At 35.6% G+C, this 22,383-nt stretch overlaps 1 non-coding gene across 1 annotated transcript; it reads left to right on the forward strand.

Moving 5' to 3' along the window:
* Positions 1-18,419: 18,419 nt before the first annotated feature.
* LOC128287590 (small nucleolar RNA R71) lies at positions 18,420-18,526 on the forward strand. Its single transcript, XR_008278290.1, has one exon. It is a non-coding gene; the product is annotated as a small nucleolar RNA R71 (small nucleolar RNA).
* The last annotated feature ends 3,857 nt before the right edge of the window (positions 18,527-22,383 follow it).

Below are 22,383 nucleotides of genomic sequence, written 5' to 3' on the forward strand. Positions count from 1 at the left end.
GTCATGCAAAGTTAACCAATCCATACCCAAAATTATATCAAACTCATCAAATGGCAATAACATCAGATCGGCCAAAAAATAAATGTCTCAAAACATTAACAGACAATTCTTGCACACCTTGTCAACTAAAACACTTTTACCTAGGGTGTTTGATACTCTAATCACAAATTAAGTAGACTCTACAGGCAAAGTCTTACTGCTCACTAAATTCATGCATATATAAGAATGCGTTGATCCGAGATCTATCAATGCAATCACAAAAGTATACTAGAGAGTAAAAGTACCAGTTATAACATCTAGAGACAAAGCTTCCTCACGAGCTCAAATGGCGTAAGCTCTGGCAAGTGCTCTAGCCTCAGATCGTACGATAGTATCTTTAGTTACTCTTTGACTACCACTCACATTTCTCGTATTCCTGGGTGGTCTACCTCAAATTGAGGTGTTACTCTGTCTCGGATTTTGCACAATCTCTTACTCAACAGACACAGGACAATCATGGATAAAATTATCTAAAGATCCACATTTGAAACAAGCTCGATCATACCATCTACAATTGCTAGGATGTATTTTACCATAATGTTTACACTCGGATCGCTCTGATTTGACATTTCCAACACTTGCAACAGAAGTAGCTGGCGCTCTGAAACTCGAATGCGATCTGGTACAATCTCTACTCGAATGTCCCACATTAGCCTTTGAGCAGCTATAATCATCTCGAAACTTCTTTAATGTCGACTGAAATGATTTACTTTCGGATCTCTTTCTTACATCTCTAGCTTCTAAGTCAGCTTTTCTTTTGTCTTTCCTGAGTTCTTCAGCTTTACACGCTCGTTCAACAAGCACTACAAATTTTTTTATTTCTAGAATTTTAACTAACAAACGGATGTCTTCATTTAAGCCATCTTCAAATCTATTGCACATAATTACTTCAGTCGAGACACATTCCCTTACGTATTGACTCAGTCTCACAAATTCTCGCTCGTATTCTATAACAGACATATGGCTTTGTTTCAGCTCAAGAAACTCTTTACGTTTCTGATCAATGAATCTCTGACTGATATATTTCTTTCAAAATTTAGTTGGAAGAAATCCCAGGTGACTCGTTCTCTCAGAACAATAGATATCAATGTCTTCCACCAATGATACACCGTATCTCTTAAAAGTGACACAACATATTTAAGACATTCCTCTGGAGTACACGACAGTTCATCGAACACTCGTATTGTATTCTCTAACCAGAATTCAGCTCTCTCGGCATCATCATCAGTAGTAGCTCGGAACTCTTCGGCCCTATATTTTCTAATTTTATCCATCGGAGGCTTATTCAACTAAATCAAATTTACTTGTGGCATGACAGGGACTTGCGGAGGATTAGGTGGGGGTGAAGGTTGTGGCATAGCCAGATTAGTTCTTATATATTCGGTAAACCAATCGTTCATCATTTGGTAAAAGGCTTGCTTAGCCTCTCCCTCGTGACTACTAGTAGTCGGTCTAGAATCAGACAGTGCTGTCCTTTGAGCGGGAGCAGGCGCATTGCTTTCAACATCGTCAGCTACGGCTCATTCGGGATCCATTTTTTATATAAAAACACATTTTCATTGTCAGGATTCATCACACTATCGCAGTTCATATATATGATATATATAGCTAGACTCACATAAGCTACATTAGTCTTAGAATCGACTACACTATAGCTCTGATACCAACCAAATGTAACACCCCTAACCTGTATCCATCGTCGAACTAAGGTTAAAAGGCATTACCAGACATATCAGAATATTTTACATTCATTTCACAAACATCATAGCATCATAATCAAACATCAATATAAAATCCCTTTCTTAGGTTAACAAGACCTTAAACATGCTTTAGGAAGAGGTCGGTATTCAATCGAGCAGATACAAAATTTTTCAAAACTTAAACATTTTTCTAAATTACAAGGGTCACATGTCTGTGTGAACACGCCGTGTGCCTCACACGGCATTAGACATGCCCGTTTGTCTAGGCCATGGCAAAACAGGACATACATATTGACTTATTCAAGCGGCCACAAGACACGCCCGTGTGCCAGGCCGTGTAAAAATTAGGGAGGCTACTGACTTGGATCACATGGCCAACCACACGCCCATTTGCCAGCCCGTGTGTCACACACGACCAATAGACACGGCCGTATGCCTAGGCCATGTCAAAATTGTAGGGTATACTAACTTTAAATCATAGGGTACCCCAGAGGACACATGGCCGTGTAACATAACCGTGTGTCACACACGGCTGAGTCACACTGTAACACCCCGTACCCGTACCCGTACCCGAGAATGTTGCCGGAGTCGAACACGAGGTGCTAACAGACTTAATTCATTTATTTGCACAGTCCATTTTAAAATTTCCAAGCAAGCTGGCTAACTGTGTCACTGTCACCTTAAAAATCATATCTCGAGTTCCAAAACTCGAAAACCAGTTCCATAAATTTTTCCTGAAACAAGACTCATATGTCCATCTACAAATTGTTTTCTAGAATTTTTGGTCGAGCCAATTAGTACAGTTTATTAGTTAAATTCTCCCCTGTTTCAGGGTTCGACTACACTGACCTTCATGCATTACGACTTAGATATCTCCCTGTACAGGGCTTCAATACTTATTCCGTTTGTTTCTAAAGAAGCTAGACTCGAAAAGGAATCTGTACATATAGGGAATGACTTCTAATTATCTCTGGTTAATTTATAGTGAATTTCCAAAGTTAGAATAGGGGATCCAGAAATCGCTCTGGCCCTGTTTCACGAAAACTTAAACATCTCTTAAAATACGGCTCATATGATTGTTTCGTTTCTTCCATATGAAGATAGACTCATCAAGGTTAGATTACATAATTTATTCACTATTTAATTCCATTCCTACTATTTTTAGTGATTTTTCAAATTCACATCACTGCTGCTGTCAGCATCTATTTTTAAGGTAAACTTTACCTATTTCATGGTTTTCCATGGATCAACTAAAATTTTGTCATACATAGCACCAAAATGATCGTGATTAACCATTCCAATGGCTAATCATTACCGACATTTCCATAACACTCCATGAACAACATAAAAAATGATGATAACGCTATGCTCAAATTATATATAAGCCATTTTCGCATGGCTATCCAAATATATACATTACCGAAAGGTACATGACCAACAACAAAAGGGTAGTCCTATACATGCCATTTTCAGAGTTCAACTAAAAGAGTACCAAAAGGGCTTTGATAGTGTGGATGACTTCGACTTTGACACTCCCGAATCTGATAGCTGACGAACCAAAATCTATAAAATAAAGAATCAAAGAAACGGAATAAGCATTTAATGCTTAGTAAGTTTTGAGTAATGAAATCATGCACAACTGAAGTATAGCATTCATATGACTAAACCAATAATTTCATATACACATATTCTCACAATCATACCTACTTCACATTTCCAACCCTTATATTCGTACATAAGGAATCAACTTGACTAAAGGCCGGAAGCTTGTTAATCGATTGAGCGAATACTATTTAAAAGGAATCAATTATTCCAATGCATATACAAAACATACCTCACCGTTGGGGTTTTACGAGTGTATTAATTGAAATTATTACAGCAAGATTGCTCATTCCCAAACCAAGTACCTTGAGTTTAGCGGATATAGCTACTCGTTCAAATGCCTTGGGACTTAGCCCGGTTATAGTAACTCGCACAAATGCCTTCGGAACTGAGCCCGGATATAGTAACTCGCACAAATGCCTTCGGGACTTAACCCAGAGATAGTAACTCGCACAAATGCCTTCGGGGCTTAGCCCGGAATTAGTCACTAGCACAAATGCCTTCGGGACTTAGCCCGGTTATCATCCGAATATTCATGCACATATTAATAAATCATGACACATCTATATTTCATTTTCATAACTAGAATTCAAACACAAGTCACTTATCAAGCATTATCATTTTCAGCTCAATAGCTACATGCAAAGAGCATGATTTTGATTTGCTTATAACATGATCTAATCGAATCATAAGCTATGTTCCATTACTCGAAAACTTACCTCGGATGTTGTCGAACGACTTCAACGGCTATTCAATTACTTTTTCCTTCCCTTTATCGGATTTAGTTCCCCTTTGCTCTTGAGCTTAATTTAACAAATAAATTGATTTAATCATCTTGAACATCAAGAGAAATTCAAGGTCCTTAGTCCATAAATATACATTAGACATTAGAGTCATATTTATGAAATCATGAACCAAATTCAACATATTGGCTAATATTCTCCTTTAGTCGATTATCTAAGTCAAGATAGAATCATCATTATGCTTGCCTATAACCGAATACATGCAACACCAATCTATCTATTCATTCATGTGTGCATCTTATTTAAGCATGTATATCTACAATCAAATTCATCATATAAATATCTATGAATTCACTCAAACAATCTCAATACAACACATGGTGCTCAAACCATTATTCAAATTCAAAACTCGGCTAGTACACATATATACACTAGCAATCAAATACTAACATTTGCACTTCACCTTAATAGCTAGCTTAGCAAACCTTAATTTAACATATAATTGTTCACAACACAATTAAAGCATCCTCTCCATTCCATCAATTTAAAACACATACATTGCCAAATAATATCCAAAATCATATTCGACCTTAGTACACACTTGTTAGCTGATTTTTCTCCATTTAGTAACTAATGCACATATGTGCTTATTTGCTAGACTCTACTTCACCTAACTACCATTTATCTCTTCCATTTACTACCATGGTCGAATGTTATAACCCAAGCCACACATATTGTTCCTCAAGGCCCTTCAATGACCACATTCGGCACCCCTTAAGAACAACCCAATTTCAACCTTCAAGAAGGAAGAAAAAAATATATGTACTAAGAGCTTCAAACTACTTGGCCGAATATCAAACCTCCAATCAATCAAAATTTAATCCATGGAATGAATAGAACTTGAACTAACCACCTTCTTTATACATAATTTTCCAAGAATTTCAAGGTACTTACCTCTTCCTAATCCTCATCCAAGCCGAACATGAAGCAAGAGAACTCTTTTCTTCTTCCTTTCTCCTTAGAATTTTCGGCCAAAGATGTTAAAGGATGAACACTTTTTTTTTCTTTTCTTTGTTTTCATCACCCTTTATCTCCTTATTTTATTACTAACCCTTTTATTTTATTATTTCTAACATAAAACATTAACACAACATGTTTATAATATGTTATGACCCATAGCATGGCTGGCCATTAGCTCAAATTTTGGGTAATTTGACATGCAAACCCATCATTTTTATAACATGCATTAATAGGCCACTTTACATTTGCCTAGCACATTTCTAAATTTTCTCACATAAGTCCTATTTACTAAAATTCACTTACAATTAACAAAATTCAAATATGAAATTTTCACGCATGCATATATACATATAATAAGCATCAAATATGATGGTTAATTATTTTTATGACTCAATTTTGTGGTCTCGAAACCACTTCCCGACTAGGGTCACATTAGGGCTGTCACACACACGCCCGTGTCTCTGCCCGTGTGAACAAAAATAGGCTATTTACAAAGCCAAATTTCCACCGATTAAGGGTCCTCCCTACAAGCAACAAATAGGTAACAATTGCACCACAAATTTAGTCAATTTCAATCATGTAACATACATTTCTCATGTCATATATTCACCAAAAAATTTCATGCATATATCCAAACCAAAACATACCAAATCATAAACCAAATTCATACCAAAACATATGATTCATAATCTCAAATTACTTTATTTATTCATATGCCAAAATATTACCAAATTCCAAAATAGGCACATACCACAAATTACCAAATTGACCAATTCTCTTGGCCATCCATGAACACATTATAACATAGCATTTCTTAACACAACATAATCTAGCCATATCACATGGCATGATATATATACATCACAAAACATATCAAAATAGGTCTAGCCTATACATGTCATACTTTGATATATACATTCTCAAAAGGGTACCAAAATAAGGTTCGATAGTGTGGTGATGATCCTCGATGATCCCCAAGCTCCCGGTAGTTTCGATATCTAAAACACAATGCAAACACACACAAAGTAAGCTTTCAAATGCTTAGTAAGCCATATACAAATAAACTTATCATTTTAAGCATATAAGCGTCATCAAATTACATATACTTCATAGTCAAATACTATCACAAACCACATAGTTCATATACATTTCACATATTCCTGATTCCTTTGCACATATAGCATATGTTCTTATACTTATATCACATATCATCACTAGCACATATACTTACCTTTTATTCTCAAACATAGTATACATTTCAAACGTACCTGAATCGGATACACATTTCATATATTCATTATTTTCTTAGAATGCCCGTTGAACCGTTCGAAATCATAAGGATATACTGATAGCTCGTAAAGCTCGTACAATGCCAATGTCTCAGATGTGGTCTTACATGTAATCAAGTATCGATGCCACTATCCTAGACAGGGTCTTACACGAAATCAAATATGATGCCAATGTCCTAGACATGGTCTTACATGTAAATATCAAATTGATGCCAATGTCCCAGATGTGGTCTTAGACCAAAACACATATCAGAATCCTATGTCATGACATATGTATTCGAAACTATTCCTATGGTTCATACTGGACTTTTCGAACGTCGTCACATTATCAAAACTTTCTAGAATATCACATATTCAGCTCTTATATAGCCATTCATCTTAGTTTACGTCATATAAACATAAATAAATCAACTCAAACACATTTATTAGTATATTGACTTACCTCGTACGGATTTGAACGAACGAAATTTGACTACTCGACGACTTTCGACCTTCCCTGATCTAATTCCGTTTTCTTTTGTTCTTGATCTATATAAATTCAAATTTGACTTATTCAAACTCACATTCATTCAAATCAATCCAAAAACACATATTTAGGGCATTTTACAATTTAGCCCTCACATTTTCACATTTTAACACTTTAGTCCCTAATTCTTAAAATCAAAAAATACAAAAAATTTCCATTTTCACATGCTTAGCTAAATTTTCGTGAAGTTCATATAAGCCCATATATTTCATTTATTTCATATTTTAGTCCCTCAAAATCTCATTTTTACAATTTAGCCCAAATTACTCAAATTCATCAAAAATTCAAAGACAAAACATATTTATCTATCGCATATATTTCATTTTTCATCATTTAAAAACACAAGCTCACAATTTCATCAATGGCTCAACTCAAAATCATCACCAAAATTAGAAATTAAGACATGGGCTTGATAGATTACTAAGCAACGATCATAAAAACATAGAAATTATCAAAAACCGAATCAAAACCATACCTTAATCAAACTTGAAAGTAGCTGAATATCAAAACACAAGAACCGTAGCTTTTCTTTCTTCAATTTCGGCTAAAATGATGAATACAATGACTAATTTGATGTTTTGTTTTAATTATATTAACATAATATTCTAATTACTAATTTATGGTTACAAATTATAAAATCACATATATTAAAGCCATTAATGCCCACTCATAAGTTCAATGGTCTAATTGTAACATAAGGACCTCTCATCAAAAAAGACATAGCAAATAAGCACACTTAACATATAACATGCAAATTTTACATTTTACTCGATTAGGTCCTTTTTATCAAATCGGCACACAAAGATATAATTTTCACACGAAACTTTCATAGATATTAATTCACATATTTTAAGCACAGAAAATAATATTAAAATATTTTTCTAACTCAGATTTGTGGTCCCGAAATCACTATTCTGACTAGGGTCTAAATCGGGCTGTTACAATGTTTATGGTGTAAATTGAGACTGAATCTCTCTCTTCATCTTGTTTGATTAGTATTTGATAAGATGTGGCATTCTTGTAATTATTTGTATGTTTAAGCGAATGTATGCAAATGAATGCAATATTATTTATATTTGTTATATAATTATATTTTTCCAAGGTTCTGGTTCTTAGGAAATAGGCCGTGGACTATCATCTCCACGTAGGATTATTTTTTATTTGTAGTATTCTTGTGAGCCAAAAATGGACATAGGACATAAGGTAATTTTTCTGAAAAGGAGTCCATGACGAGGAGAAGATGAAGCAATTCGAAGACATAAGGAATGCCTTGTGATGAAAAGCCATGTAATTTTTTGTTTTTTTATTTATTTTCTAAAAATAGAACCATGAAAATATTAGTTGTCAATTTTATTTTATTTCTCATCTCTTTATATATCTGTTTAATAATTATTTATTATATAATTGTGATATATATGTATGAGATTATCCATAGTTGATCTATCAAAGGTAATAAGTGTGGTAATGTGACAATACGTGTGTTGTATTGTTCCATTCACTTCTTCAGCTTATTCAATTATTGTGAGAAGTGTGATGATGAGAAGGTGCATGTCTAGGATTGGATTTGACAAGGAAAGGCTTGGTTTTTAAGTTCAAATACGACTCACCTCCCTTTCCTAGGAACCTAATTAGATCATGGTTCACATTCACTTCTTAGATTTTTCTCTTAAAAGAAAAACTGTGGAGAATTAAAATTGTTTGATTGACTCTTGTGAATAATTAAATGTAAATATAATGAAATTGTTATAACATGTTGTGGATACATGAGATAAGCATGCCATATAGTTTAGGAAAGAATGCCATATGTACTTATCATGCATATATTGATTATTCATGATTGAAATCAAAAATTGAAAACATTGCATTTTTAAAAAAAATATTGATTGGGAGACTAAGCAAGACCTACAACCTCTATCAATGGTCTTTTGTGATGGCATGAAATCGACTTGCTTCAAGGTAGACGTTGTCATGTGGATTTCTCTAAGGAGGCTTCCTAAAAATAAGCGGACCTTTCTTATGATCATATGATAGTTGGACTGACCCTATTGTAGGTATTATCATACGATACATTAAGAAGACAACTAGTCACAACATGCTACATAGTGAGGTTGTCCCAAGATGACTCATTTATGGTGCATGATGTGATAGGTGTTGAGTTGATGGTTATATATTAAAGATCATCTAGTTAAATAGCTCTCTAAAGAGATATGCTTAAGTTAGAATGTTTGTCAAATGTTACATGATTACTAGTACGTGTGAACGTCTAAGGAATTAGGCTCATGTACTAATTTGATGGAAATCCATGTTCTTACTAGTTGATCATGATCACCTCAAGGTGGCTTGATTCAATTGGTGTAGGAATTATCGTTGCAACGACTGACAAATGTTTCCAAGGTTTAATATAAGACGCATGCATCATCTTAATGCATATCGTAATGTAGAAAAATATTTTCAAACATTTTTTTAATACAAAGATATTAATATATGAATTTTTTTTCCAGTTCAAAAATGGCACCAACTCCCTTATTGAACATACTCACTGAAAACAAACTGAACAAAAAAAACTATAAAGAATGGAAAATGAACATGATAATTTTCATGAGTTGTGAGAAACTTAAAACAGTTCTTGATAATAAGTTCCCATTGCCAACTCAAGTTAAGGCTAGAAAACACTCAGAAGAGTCTAATGAGATAGCTTATTTCTATATGTTAGCAAACATGACCAGTACTCTATATAAGCAACTAAAAAGCTATAAGATTCCTAAAGCAATTCGGGATAAGCTAGAAGACATGTTCAAAGGCCAAGCTGCCTTGACTCAGTAGTCTGTCATAGCTAGCTTGATGAATTCCCAGCAAAAGCTTAGAACTCTGGTTAAAGACCATATGATCACTCTTATGGGCTACTTTGTCGAGGCTGTTGAAAATGAGGCCAATCTTGACCAGAACACTAAAATTGATATGGTATTCAAAAGCTTGCCAAAGAATTTTGCTTGGTAGCATATAACCTTGGTAACAAAAACCTAACACCAACTCTTGAAGGAATTATAGTACTATGAGTTAATGTTCAATGGCGGTCAGCCGGTCCAAAGTAGTGACTATAGCTTTTGCTTCTTCCTCAAAATGGAAGGGAAAGCGCCCTAAGTGAGGAAAAGCTAAGGTCTCTGGGCCACAAAAAGTGGAAAGGAAGAAAACAAGAAAGCCTTAAGACTTATTTAAGTCTAAATGTTCCTTCTGCAGCAAGAAAGGGCATTTCAAGGCAAACTGTAAAGAGTGGAAGGAATACCTAGCTACCAAAGGTAAAGGTATAAAACTTTTGATGATAGAAGCTTGTTTAGTGGAAGACTCAATAGACCACTAGGTCATTACTTTGGGAGCCACTAATCATGTTTGTGTTTCTCTACAAGGGTTCGAGAAGACAAAAGATCTTAAAGATAAGAGCTTATCATTACTGTCTGGGAACAGGACAAGTGTGATAACTAAAATAGTGGGAGGATTATTTTAAAAGACATTCTCTATTTACCAAGTTTCAAAAGAAACTTAATTTTTGTTGTATGTTTATATAAAGATGACACCGTGACTTTTAACAATGGTTTAGAAATCGAAATCTTTTCTATAATCGATGGTTGCCAAATAATCTCTATTTTATAAAACCAAAGATGTAAACACTACTTAAGACTAAAATATCAAATAAAAGACTTTAAACTTCTCACTCTAATGACGTACCTTTGGTATTTGAGACTTGGTCATATTAATTGAGAAAGAATTACTAGACTTGTGAAAGACAAAATCTTAAGTTCACTTAAAGAAGTTGATCTTCCACAGGGTGAATCTTTCTTAAAAAGTAAGATGACTAAGTGATCTTTTGATGTAAAAGGAATTAGGGTTAGAAAACCCCTAAAACTTGTGCATACTAGCGTATGTCACCTTATGAGCGTTAGTGCAAAAGGTGGTTATTAATATTATGTAACCTTTATTGATGACTATTCCATATATGTGTATGTATACCTAATGCATCGCATGAGTGAAACCTTTGATAAATTCAAAGAGTTTCGTGCGGAAGTGGATAAACAATTAGGTTTACCCATAAATAAACTTCAAATTGATTGAGGTAGGGAATATTTACTTGATGAGTTCTTAAGGTACCTCATAGAAGACGCTATTCTATCCCAGTTAACTGCGTCGGCACTTGATTTGTGACGGAATGTGCAAATGTACACAGTCGTTATCAAGTAATTAGTAAGTAAAAGAGTTATTGTCTCCACATGAATTGTATCTGTTAATCAAATAATTGCAAAATTTTGAATTTACAAGTTGGTAAAGAAAAAAAATAATTTTGGATTATATATGTTAAAATTAAATTAATTAACTAGATGCAAATTAACCTAAATGCAAATAAGATGACATAAAATGCAAAGTGATGATTTAGCAACAATTTCACAAGTTTAACAACAATAACATGAATAAGCTAGAATAATTACAACACTTGAATCAATCCATTCTCATCATGTTTAACAATGTTCTGAAAAAATTCCATGGCAACTCGATAATTCATTAACTTGGAATCTGAAATAAATTCTTTCGAAATCTTATACATAGAAAAGCATGTCCATATTTTACTAAGGATTCCTTAGAACTTATGTGAAGTAACAGAGACAAATCAGGTTTGAAACAATTTAATCACACAAACCTAAAGTTATATAAGGTAATAGAGCTCTCCCAAGTTATTATGAACCTTTAATTTATTCAGATCAAGATTTAAATTAAGAAAACACCTTCCAATTATTGTGTTCATTAATTTCCATCTAGTTAGGATTGATCAACTAATTCTAATGCATTAAAACATGTTTTAATGCATGAAATACATAAATGATTTTAATTGAAAGCATGAGCAATTGAGGCACAAAACATCATAAATATGAATCAAATGAATTTTATGAAATTATTGCAATCATTCTAGCTAAAAGAGAATTAAGTCATTATGAGTAATGGAAAAACAATTAAAGAATTTGCAAACATATTTAAATAACGAAGAACAAAAATAAAGAATAAGGAAGAAGAAACTCTTGATGATTTCGGCGATTCTCTGAAGACTAATCATGGTGGTTTCCTCTAATTCTCGTGATTTCTTCTCCGCAAAATGCTACTCAAGGTGGCCGGCCAAGAGAGTTTTTCTTCAGGGAAATGCTAGCTAAAGGGAAGTGGGGAAATGTATGGCTTATTGACCGCCTCTAGATGTACTAACATCCAAAGTGTGAATATTGCAATAGAATGGAGAATTACAAGGTGGTATCCGCAAGTATACGGGCTGAGTTATAATATAAATTTTTCAATGAAGTAAGTAAGTACTCTAAGGATCGTATGCAAGGGAGGTGAGTACTAAATTAGTCTTAACTTAAGCACTTAAAGATCTAATTAATATTTTTAAATCAGTTATAGTACAATAGTAAAATATGAGATATTTTTTTAGGGTTTTTAAATCAATAAAATAACATAACATAAATGAATTAAAATTAAAATAGATAGGGAGAAATAAAGTAAATCAAATATGAAGGCGGGTAATTAGCTCGCTACAGCAATCACAATCAACTGGCGTCTCGGGTTCTTCATCAATCAATTAGTCACTACCTTACTAGGATTTTTTGATCTTCCACTAACATAACGAGTTAGCAAGAACTACATATCTTCTGACCTCACAGTCTAAGTTGGTTTGGGGTCAAGGTGTTCAAGAATGTGAATGCCAATTTTTGGTTAATTCCCACCTTGATGACTTCCCAGGGTTGTTAGGTGATGTGAACAAATAGTGATAAGTTTTAAATTTATAATTGACTGTTCTTCGAAGCTAACTATTATCACGACAAAGGCAAGCGCACCTTATCGAACAGTAGTATAGCTTATCGCAAGACCGGGATGTCAAACCCAAAGGAACTAAAAATACTAGTATTAACTTTCTTTTTATTATCTAGCCTAAAAATAAAGGGATTTGTTTTATCTAAACTAATTACTAAACTAAGAATGCACAGAAAGTGAATTGAGGAAATAACTTTTAGGAAATCTGAATGATTTGGACAATACCTAAGGAAAAATCCACCTAGACTTCACTTGTTATTGACTCTGAATTAGAAGATTTATTCATTCGACTTGATCCGTAGAAATCCCTAATTTATATTATTATCTCTCTCGAGACAAACAACGTCTAACCCTAGGTTAATTAATTGAAATCTCTTTCTAATTAAAACCCCTAGTGTTGCATTAACTCGATTTATGGATTCCTTTATTAGGCTTCACCTTAATCCAATGAAATTATGTCACCCTATCTCTAGGTATGCAATCAACTCTGCTTAATTATGTTAGATCTACTCTTAGACAAGGACTTTTGCTTCTCTGAATAAGCACATCAAAACTTGAATTAATATCCTAGAATATCAAAGCAAGAATTAAGAACACATAATTAAGAACAAATCAAATATTTATCATATAATTTAGATAATAATAACAAGATCCGTCTTAGGTTTCATTCCCCTTAGATATTTAGGGGGTTTAGTTCATATTTATGAAAGAAAACATCTCAAAAGAATAATGATAACAAAACATAAAGAAAACCCAAAAACTCTTGAAGGGAATTGAAGGGAGATCTTCAGTCTTGAAGGAGAATCCGGCTTCTGAGATGGATCAATCGGCTTTCTTCGAGTAATTTCTTGCCTCCTACTCCATGTGTCTTCTAGGTACCTCCTAGGGTGTTTATATAGGATTTAGAATGCTTTAGATCATAAGATAGGTAGAGAAGTGAAACTTCCTGAATGATGAATGAATTCCTTGACTTGGAGTCATGGAAAGTAATCGGCAAATGCAATGATGAGATTGGAGGAGGATACTCCGGTGGTGGTAAAGGTTGGGTTCCACAACCACAGTGTCCAGTGAAGAGGTTATCGTGGTGGTCGGGCAAGACATGGCAGTCGTGGAGAACCTTTTCCAGTAGAGTTTCAAGTTCCTAAGTAATAGTGAGCTTTGGAACTCTTTATAATTGTGATAAAATCAATAACACTTGTAAAGAAATGGCCGAAAGTATAACTTGTTCAATATAAACTATAAAACCTGAGGATGAAATAAAATTAAAATAAAAAGTAGTTTTAAAAAGATAAAAATAAAAATAAAAATAAAACCATAAAAATAATAAATAAAAGTCTTTAAACATCTTCATCGCTAGATGGTTCGCGAGATAGGGGTAGCGATGAAATGTGAAGGTGCTGACAAATCTGATGTAGAGTGGCATCAATGCGATCAAAGCACTGAAAACATTGCTGCTTGAATCGAGTTAGACACTCAGAGATGTCAGAGAGTGAAGTCACCGTATGAACTGGACGATGAATAGGTGGTGGCTGGGAGGCTAGATCCTCGTGAGGTGGAGGGCCATCATCGAAAATGTCCTCTAAGTCCTCCTACTCTACTGACTGGACACGGCGGTACTGGGGAGGATCAAATCCACATTTTCGCTCAATCATCCTTATATGCAGCATACTCGAGATGCCCTGTGGGGACATCTGACCGATGAGAGTGAGGGAGGATGCTTACGTTGCCATGTTGAGGAGACCGAAGTACTGTGCTAGGTAAGTCACATAAGGGCCGATGGATATGACCCCCTTTTTTTGCCACTCCGTCTGATGGCGAATGGCGAGGGCAATGAAATAGGCGAAGTCGAATACGTGCCCATACGCAATGCTTCATAAAAAAAGGCATCCTTAGTGTTGACGACGCCGGTGCTCTCTCTCCGCCCTGTCAGGGCGTGGGCTAGAATGGTGTGTAAATATCTCAGAGATGGGGTGAGAGACGATGCCTTGGAGTGACTCGGGTCATAGGTAGTTGAAACAAGGATAAGGGCCCTCTAGTATTTTGATGGAGAGTAGTGGATGTGGTGATGGAGGCTCGCGAAGTCGTCATGGTCCATGAACTCTTCTGTGTATATTCCTAAAGTGACTCCGAACTCAAGTACGCTCAACTGGCGGACTAAACTGCTGAGACAAAACTGGACCGTTCCAAGATCATCGAACTCTATCATAACAACTTGATGGTGAAAGGTTAAATAGAGTTCAAGTGTGAACTCGAGGTACGTTGGCTCGACATCTAAAAGAATAGCCCCCATGGGTCAGTATCAGGAGGGCCCGAGTAGCGTCAGCCAGTTAGATTTGTTCCAGTGCGACCCAGTCAATGCAATGGCCCATACCTAGGGGACCAGCCCGTAATATCTGGAATAGCTCCTCCTGTGGTTCCGGTGGAAATTGGAGGAATGGGTGCTTGATCTCAGCGGTAGGACCCGAAGAGGATGCTGGTCCTTTGCGTTTCTTCGAGGCGGGGACGACAGTCTTCTTGCCTTTTGGGTTCGTCATAGTATCTGTAATAAAAAGACAAAGTTATAAGAATAATCCCCAAGAATAGCATGTAAACGTATGCAGGCATGTTAAAAATAAACAAGAATACTTCATAGGGGTTACCGACTAAAGGGAAAATCTACTGAAAATAACTAAGTCTTATTAGATATATCAATTAATTATTAGTATTAAGAATACAAGAACAGTGCTAACGAAATACCTAGTACATATGGTAATGATTATATGGAAAATGGCATGAAATCTATGGAAGCACAAGGATGAATGTATCATAATCCATCAACTTAAAATGGCAAGTTTCTAAATAAAAACAAAGAGTATAAGCATGATTATCATCAAAAACATTCAAATAAACAATAAATAATAATAAATAACAAGGGAATAGAGAGAAAAGAATGGACAAACGCAATAGTGCTTGGTGGAGGAGTGATGTAGTCAACCACGAGTGTCGGCAATGAGGCTGTGTGGTGTGCAAGGGTGAGAAGAGGGGATGAAGGAGAGGAAGAGAGGAGAAAAATGGAAGGAAAAGGAGAAAGGAGTGGCCGATCGGTGGTGGGAGAGGGGATTTCGGCAGCTAGGGTTAGAGTTTTTAGGAAAGGGGATGATGAATAGTGAGGGGTTTATATAGATATTGGGGTACACGGGCAGCACATTTCGGCCCGTGTGTTTCGTGATTTTCAAATTTAGGCGCGTCTAAAATTCGGCCCATGCCCGTGTTCTTTGGAAGTGTTGATGCACACAGCCGTGTCACACAGCTATGTCCTACTTCATTCGCTTTTCTAACACCCGTGTATAAATGCAAATGCCTATGTTAATTTCACAGTCTCGAGCACGGGCGGTGGAACGGGCATGTCGCACGCCCGTGTTAATTGCTCAGTTTCAACCATGGCTTCTAGACACTGGCGTGGCACATGCTCGTGTTGTTTTGGAAAAATTACTTGTCGAATCCCATGTTGGGAAAAATTTTGCTCTGTTTTCACACAGCCGTATCGTACGACCGTGTTGCCTTCCGTGGTATGGGCACGGCCTAAGGCACGCCCGTGTGCCTGACTGTGTAGATTTGGACAACCTGTGTTCAAGGATTCAGTTAGTGATTTAGATGTTAAACACTAAAATTCAAAGAAGTTAACACTGTTAGAGCTCGGGTTGCCTCCTGAGAAGCGCTTATTTATAGTCTAAGCTCGACTTACCTCTCTGTTGCGCGGTCATGGTGGTGTGAGGAGTTTATACTCCTCATTCTCATCAAAATAAGGTTTTAGACGAGTACTATTTACCTTAAAAGTTCCAAATTTGGGATGAATTACCTCAACTGTACCGTATGGGAAAATGCTGAGTATCGTAAGAGGGATTGCTCCATTAGGTTCAAAAGTGGTAATACGAGGGTCTGCTACATCTAGTAGTACTTTGTCTCCAACCTTAAGTTGATTTGGTGAAACATTGAGCTCCTTATGGCATGGTTTTGGTCTATCCTGTGCTCTCGATTTTTATGTCCACCATTCATCTAGTTCCTCGATTTGTAGCCTTCGTTCTTCATGGATGGGTCCTTTGTTGTTATTTGAACAAGGCTCATGTATGCTTTTCGAACGCATTTCCTGCATAGAAGGTTGCACCACATGATCAGTATGAGTTTCTAGCTTGAAGAGTGATTATTTCATCACCCACACGAAGTGTGAGTTCACCTGTACCAACATCAATTATAGTTCTAGTAGTTGCTAAAAAGGGCCTTCCTAAAATTAAAGGCACGTCACTATCTCTTCTATGTCTAGAACAACAAAATCGATTGGGAATATAAATTTGTCAATTTTAACGAGTACATCTTTAATAATACCCTTAGGAAATTTAATTGTTTTATCTGCCAATTGAATGCTCATCCTAGTTTGTTTAGGTTTCCCAAGACCTAGTTATTTAAACATTTCATAGGGCATGACATTAATACTAGCCTCTAAATCAGCCAATGCATTATTAACTCTAGGCTACCAATTAAACAGGGAATTGTAAAACTCCCTGAATCTTTCTATTTGTTGGCTAGCTTATTCTGTAGAATGGCTGAGCAAACTGCATTCATCTCCACATGCGACGCCTCATCCAACTTTCGCTTATTTGCTAACAGCTCTTTTAAAAATTTAACTACGTATGGCATCTGCAAAAGAGCTTCAATAAACGATAAGTTAATACGCAATTTCTTTAATATTTTAAGGAATTTACCAAATTGTTCATCTGTGCGGTCTTTTCTTGTCACATTGGGGTATGGCACCCGTGGTTTTTACTCTTTACTTACCGATTTTTGCTCACTGTGGACTACCTTACCTTTACCTTTACTTACCATAATTCTTTACCTCAGTTCTGGTTTAGGTTCAACTAACCCTTCCTCGTCTTGAATGGTAATCACATTGAGTTGTTCCCTTGGGTTAGATTCAGTGTTACTCGGTAGGCTAGCTTGTGGTTGTTTAGAAATTATTTTAGCGAGATATTCTATCTGAGTTTCGATTCCTTGGATCGATGCTTGTTGATTCTTAAGTGCTGTTTCAGTGTTCTGGAAATGAGTCTCTAACACCGAGATAAACTTTGTTAGCATCTCCTCAAGGTTCGGCTTCTTCTCCTATTGGTAAGGTGGTTGTTGAAAAGCCGAAGGATGTTGTGGCCTTTGACTTCCTTGACCACCCTACGAAAAATTGGGATGGTTCCTCCAACCTGCATTATAAGTGTTACTATATGGGTTGTTTTGAGGTCTAGAATTATTGTTACCCATGTATTGAACTTGTTCCTCCTCAGTGCTAGGGTTGAAGGGTTGATATTCTGTGTGTACTCCTCCATTTGAATCGCACCTCATCACTGGATGTACCTGAGTAGAACCACATAAATCGTCAATCTTTTTATTTAAAAGTTCTACCTGGTTAGATAGCATAATAACTACATCAAGGTTGAAAACACTAGTCGCTTTCGTTGGCTTTGTTCTCATGACTTGCCACTGATAATTATTCAGTGACATCTCTTCTATAAATTCATAAGCCTCTTCAGGTGTCTTATTATTGATAGTCCCACTAGCAGCTGCGTCAATCATCTGTCTAGTTGAAGGATTAAAGCCATTGTGAAAAGTTTGAATCTGTAGCCATAAGGGCAGCCCATAGTGAGGGCACCTTCTCAATAGATCCTTGTATCTCTCCCATACATCGTAGAGTGTTTCTAGATCCATCTGCACGAAAGAAAAGATATCATTCCTGAACTTAGTCATTTTAGCTAGTGGAAAATATTTAAGTAAAAACTTTTCGGTCATTTGTTCCTAAGAAGTGATTGACCCTCGTGGTAGCGAGTTCAACCACTATTTAGCTTTATTCCTTAATGACAAAAGGGAATAACCGAAGGAAAATGGCATCGTAAAAAATGCCATTGATCTTAAATGTGTCGTAAAACTCCAGAAAATTCGCCAAATGAGTATTTGGATCTTCATCCTACAAACCATCAAACTAAACAAATTGTTGTATCATTTGAATCGTGTTAGGTTTCAGTTTAAAATTATTTGCAATAATAGCAGGTCTAACTATACTCGATTCGGCTCCTGTTAAAGTAGGTTTAGCATAATCATTCATAGTACGAGGCGCAGGATTTTGATTTATTGGATCTACAGCAACTACTAGAGGAAGCTGATTATTCTGATTTTCAGCCATCTCCTCCGTTGTGGTTTGAATATCGTCCTCTTGTCCTTCCTCTATGTTATGTAGGCTTCGCCTAATTTCTCTTCGGTTTCTGCTAGTTGTGTGTTCTATCTCACTATCAAAAAATAATGGTCCCGATGATTTTCTTCTAGTCATAAACTATAAAAACCTGCCAGAAGAAAAAAAAGAAAATTTAGTAAAATTAACAAAAATAAAATAAAATTTAAATTGCAGTAAAATAAATGGCTAAAGTAATAAAAATTAAGTATTCCTAATATCTTAGTTCCCCGGCAACGGCGCCAAAAACTTTATCTGAACAAATCGTGATAAGTATTAAATTTATAATTGACCATTCTTCGAAACTAACTATTATCACGACAAACGCAAGCGCACCTTATCGAACAGTAGTATAGCTTATGGCAAGACCGGGATGTCGAACCCAAAGGAATTAAAAGTACTAGTATTAACTTTCTTTTTATTATCTAGCCTAAAAATAAAGGGATTTGTTTTATCTAAAACTAATTACTAAACTAAGAATGCACAGAAAGTGAATTGGGGAAATAACTTCTGGGAAATCTGAATGATTTGGACAATACCTAAGGAAAAATCCACCTAGACTTCACTTGTTATTGACTCTGAATTAGATGATTTATTCATTTGACTTGATACGTAGAAATCCCTAATTTATAGTATTATCTCTCTCGAGACTAACAATGTCTAACCCTAGGTTGATTAATTGAAATCTCTTTCTAATTAAAACCTCTAGTGTTGCATTAACTCGATTTATGGATTCCCTTATTAGGTTTCACCCTAATCCGGTGAAATTAAGTCACCCTATCTCTAGGCATGCAATCAACTACGCTTAATTATGTTAGATCTACTCTTAGACAGGGACTTTTTCTCCTCTGAATAAGCACATCAAAACTTAAATTAATATCATGGAATATCAAAGCAAGAATTAAGAACACATAATTAAGAACAAATCAAATATTAATCATATAATTCAGATAATAATAACAAGATCCGTCTTAGGTTTCATTCCCCTTAGGTATTTAGGGGGATTAGTTCATATTTATGAAAGAAAACATCTTAAAAGAATAATGATAACAAAACATAAAGAAAACCCAAAAACTCTTGAAGGGAATTGAAGGGAGATCTTCAGTCTTGAAGGAGAATCTGGCTTCTAAGATGGATCAATCGGCTTTCTTCGAGTAATTCCTTGCCTCCTACTCCGTGTGTCTTCTAGGTACCTCCTAGGGTGTTTATATAGGCTTTAGAATGCTTCAAAACCCTCAAGAGTGACCTTTTCTGAATAGGACTAGACTTGGGCTCGACAGGGACACGCCCGTGTGAGGTGGCTTAGGCCGTGTTGCAATCTGTTAAATAGACACGGGCGTGTGAACTACCCATGTGAAGAAGTCTAGGCCATGTTGATTTCCTACATTGACCCATTTTCTCCGTTTTTGGCCCGTTTGTCGCTCTTTTTACTCTTCTATGCTCACCTAAGTATAAAACATGAAATTAAAGGATTAGGAGCATCAAATTCACCAAATCTAAGGAGAAATCATCCATAAATGAGCTAAGCATGGGATAAAAATATGTATAAATTACGATTTATCATTAGACCTAGGGTATGTTTCATATTCTGCCTTTTCCAAACAATTAATCCGTTGACTAACCTTACACAACAGGTAAAAGATCATATTTCCACTCGCTAATCGCCGATAAAAGGATTAGTTCCTCATGGCTCTTATAACCAACATGGAGTAGATGGAACAATTAATCATAATGAATGAATAGTAGTGAGTTTAAGAAAACCTAATCGATTTTGATAATGAGTGCGAATCAACAAGAGTTAATCTCCTTTACAACTCAAATCTCTTGAAAGAAAAGAAAGAACAAAATAAAAAAAAACTCTAAAAACCTAAGAAAAGGAAATTAAATCTATAAATAAAATCTCAGCTAATCAAATGATGTCCATAATGTGTGCCAAAGGAACCCATTTATAGCCTTTAGGTAGCCATCGTCCTTAACCTTAGGTTAGCTGACGTTCCCGAGCTTGAAGTTCAACTGTGCAAACCAAAACGACCCTATTTCGTGCTTTATTGTTGTCACAGAGTCGATGTTGCAACACAAGACTTGTGTCGTGATAGAGCAACTAGTCTATTCCTCTACAGTTTTCTTCAAAGGTATGTCATGGCACCTTCAACTTGTGTTGCGACATAGAAGGCAGTTTCTTACTTTTTTTCATTTTGCTTTCTATGTTGCAACATCGTATCTCCCATGTTGTGACATAGCTTCCAAGATTGGCCTAAAATTCCTTCTAATAGTCTCCTGTTCACTCATGAAGTATGTTAACTCTCCCTTAGGCCTCATTCAGCTCTTTAGGTAAATAAAAGACACAATTTTCACATTTTGATGAATGTAAGTAAAACTAAAGAAACTCAAGTAAAATATAATGAAAATTCTTATATATAAGCTCCTTAAATGTGAAAAGTAGTTTAATCTGCTATTTTGAATTATGACAGATCAAACTTCCCCACAATTAAGTCATTGCTTATCCTCAAGTAGCATAAACAAAGATGACAAATAAAAATGATAACCTTTGAGCTAGTATAATACAAGTATTGATATCGGAGCATATGACTTAGACTTTCATGCTTACTAACAATTTCAACTTGATGAGTAGTTGACTTACCACTATTGGCTACAAACATCTAAGTTCGGTATGTTGCAAAACATACAAGTACTAAAGGTCTTATTGATAACTTTTGAAAAGATTTATATTTTATGCCTTTGGATCTAGTTAATTGCCTGTACTTAATTACATCTACTTGCATTTTAGGACATTTCATTAGTATTTTTAGCATTGCATTAGAACTTGGGCTACATTTAAATATTAGGTGCTTTTAATTGCTTAGGGAAGGCTTATGTTTTGTGGTACTAGCAGGTGCAAGATAAGAAACAAGAAATAAATACGTGAAGTTTTGTCGGGGAAAAAAGGAGGCCAAATTGCCAGCTTGTATACTGTTGCAATGCTGGGAAGGTGTCCAGTCAACATTCGACACATTCCAGTTTCAGCCTAACTCTACTTGTACCAGATAAATCTACCTAGAAAAGAGGAGAAGATAAACCTTAAGGCTGTTCAAATTGTCCTAAAAATGAAAAACAAAGCAATTTAAAAAGAAACAAAGGTGAAAACCCTAGGGTGCGAAACTGCAAGTAGAGATCCTTAGGAAAATTAGAAGGTGGTGGTTGAGTAGAGACAGGAAAAGGAAAGACGTAGGCAACCCATCTCAGCCACTTTAGGACACTGCACAGTTGGATTGTGGATTGGACAAGCAAACGCTGTCTTCCTGAAGTTCTTCCATTATTTATAATCTATTCTTTCGTGAATTATAGTAATGAAAATGACGTTTGAGTTGAATTT

Source organism: Gossypium arboreum, chromosome 13 (assembly GCF_025698485.1).
Source record: "Gossypium arboreum isolate Shixiya-1 chromosome 13, ASM2569848v2, whole genome shotgun sequence".
NCBI classification, from domain to species: domain Eukaryota; kingdom Viridiplantae; phylum Streptophyta; class Magnoliopsida; order Malvales; family Malvaceae; genus Gossypium; species Gossypium arboreum.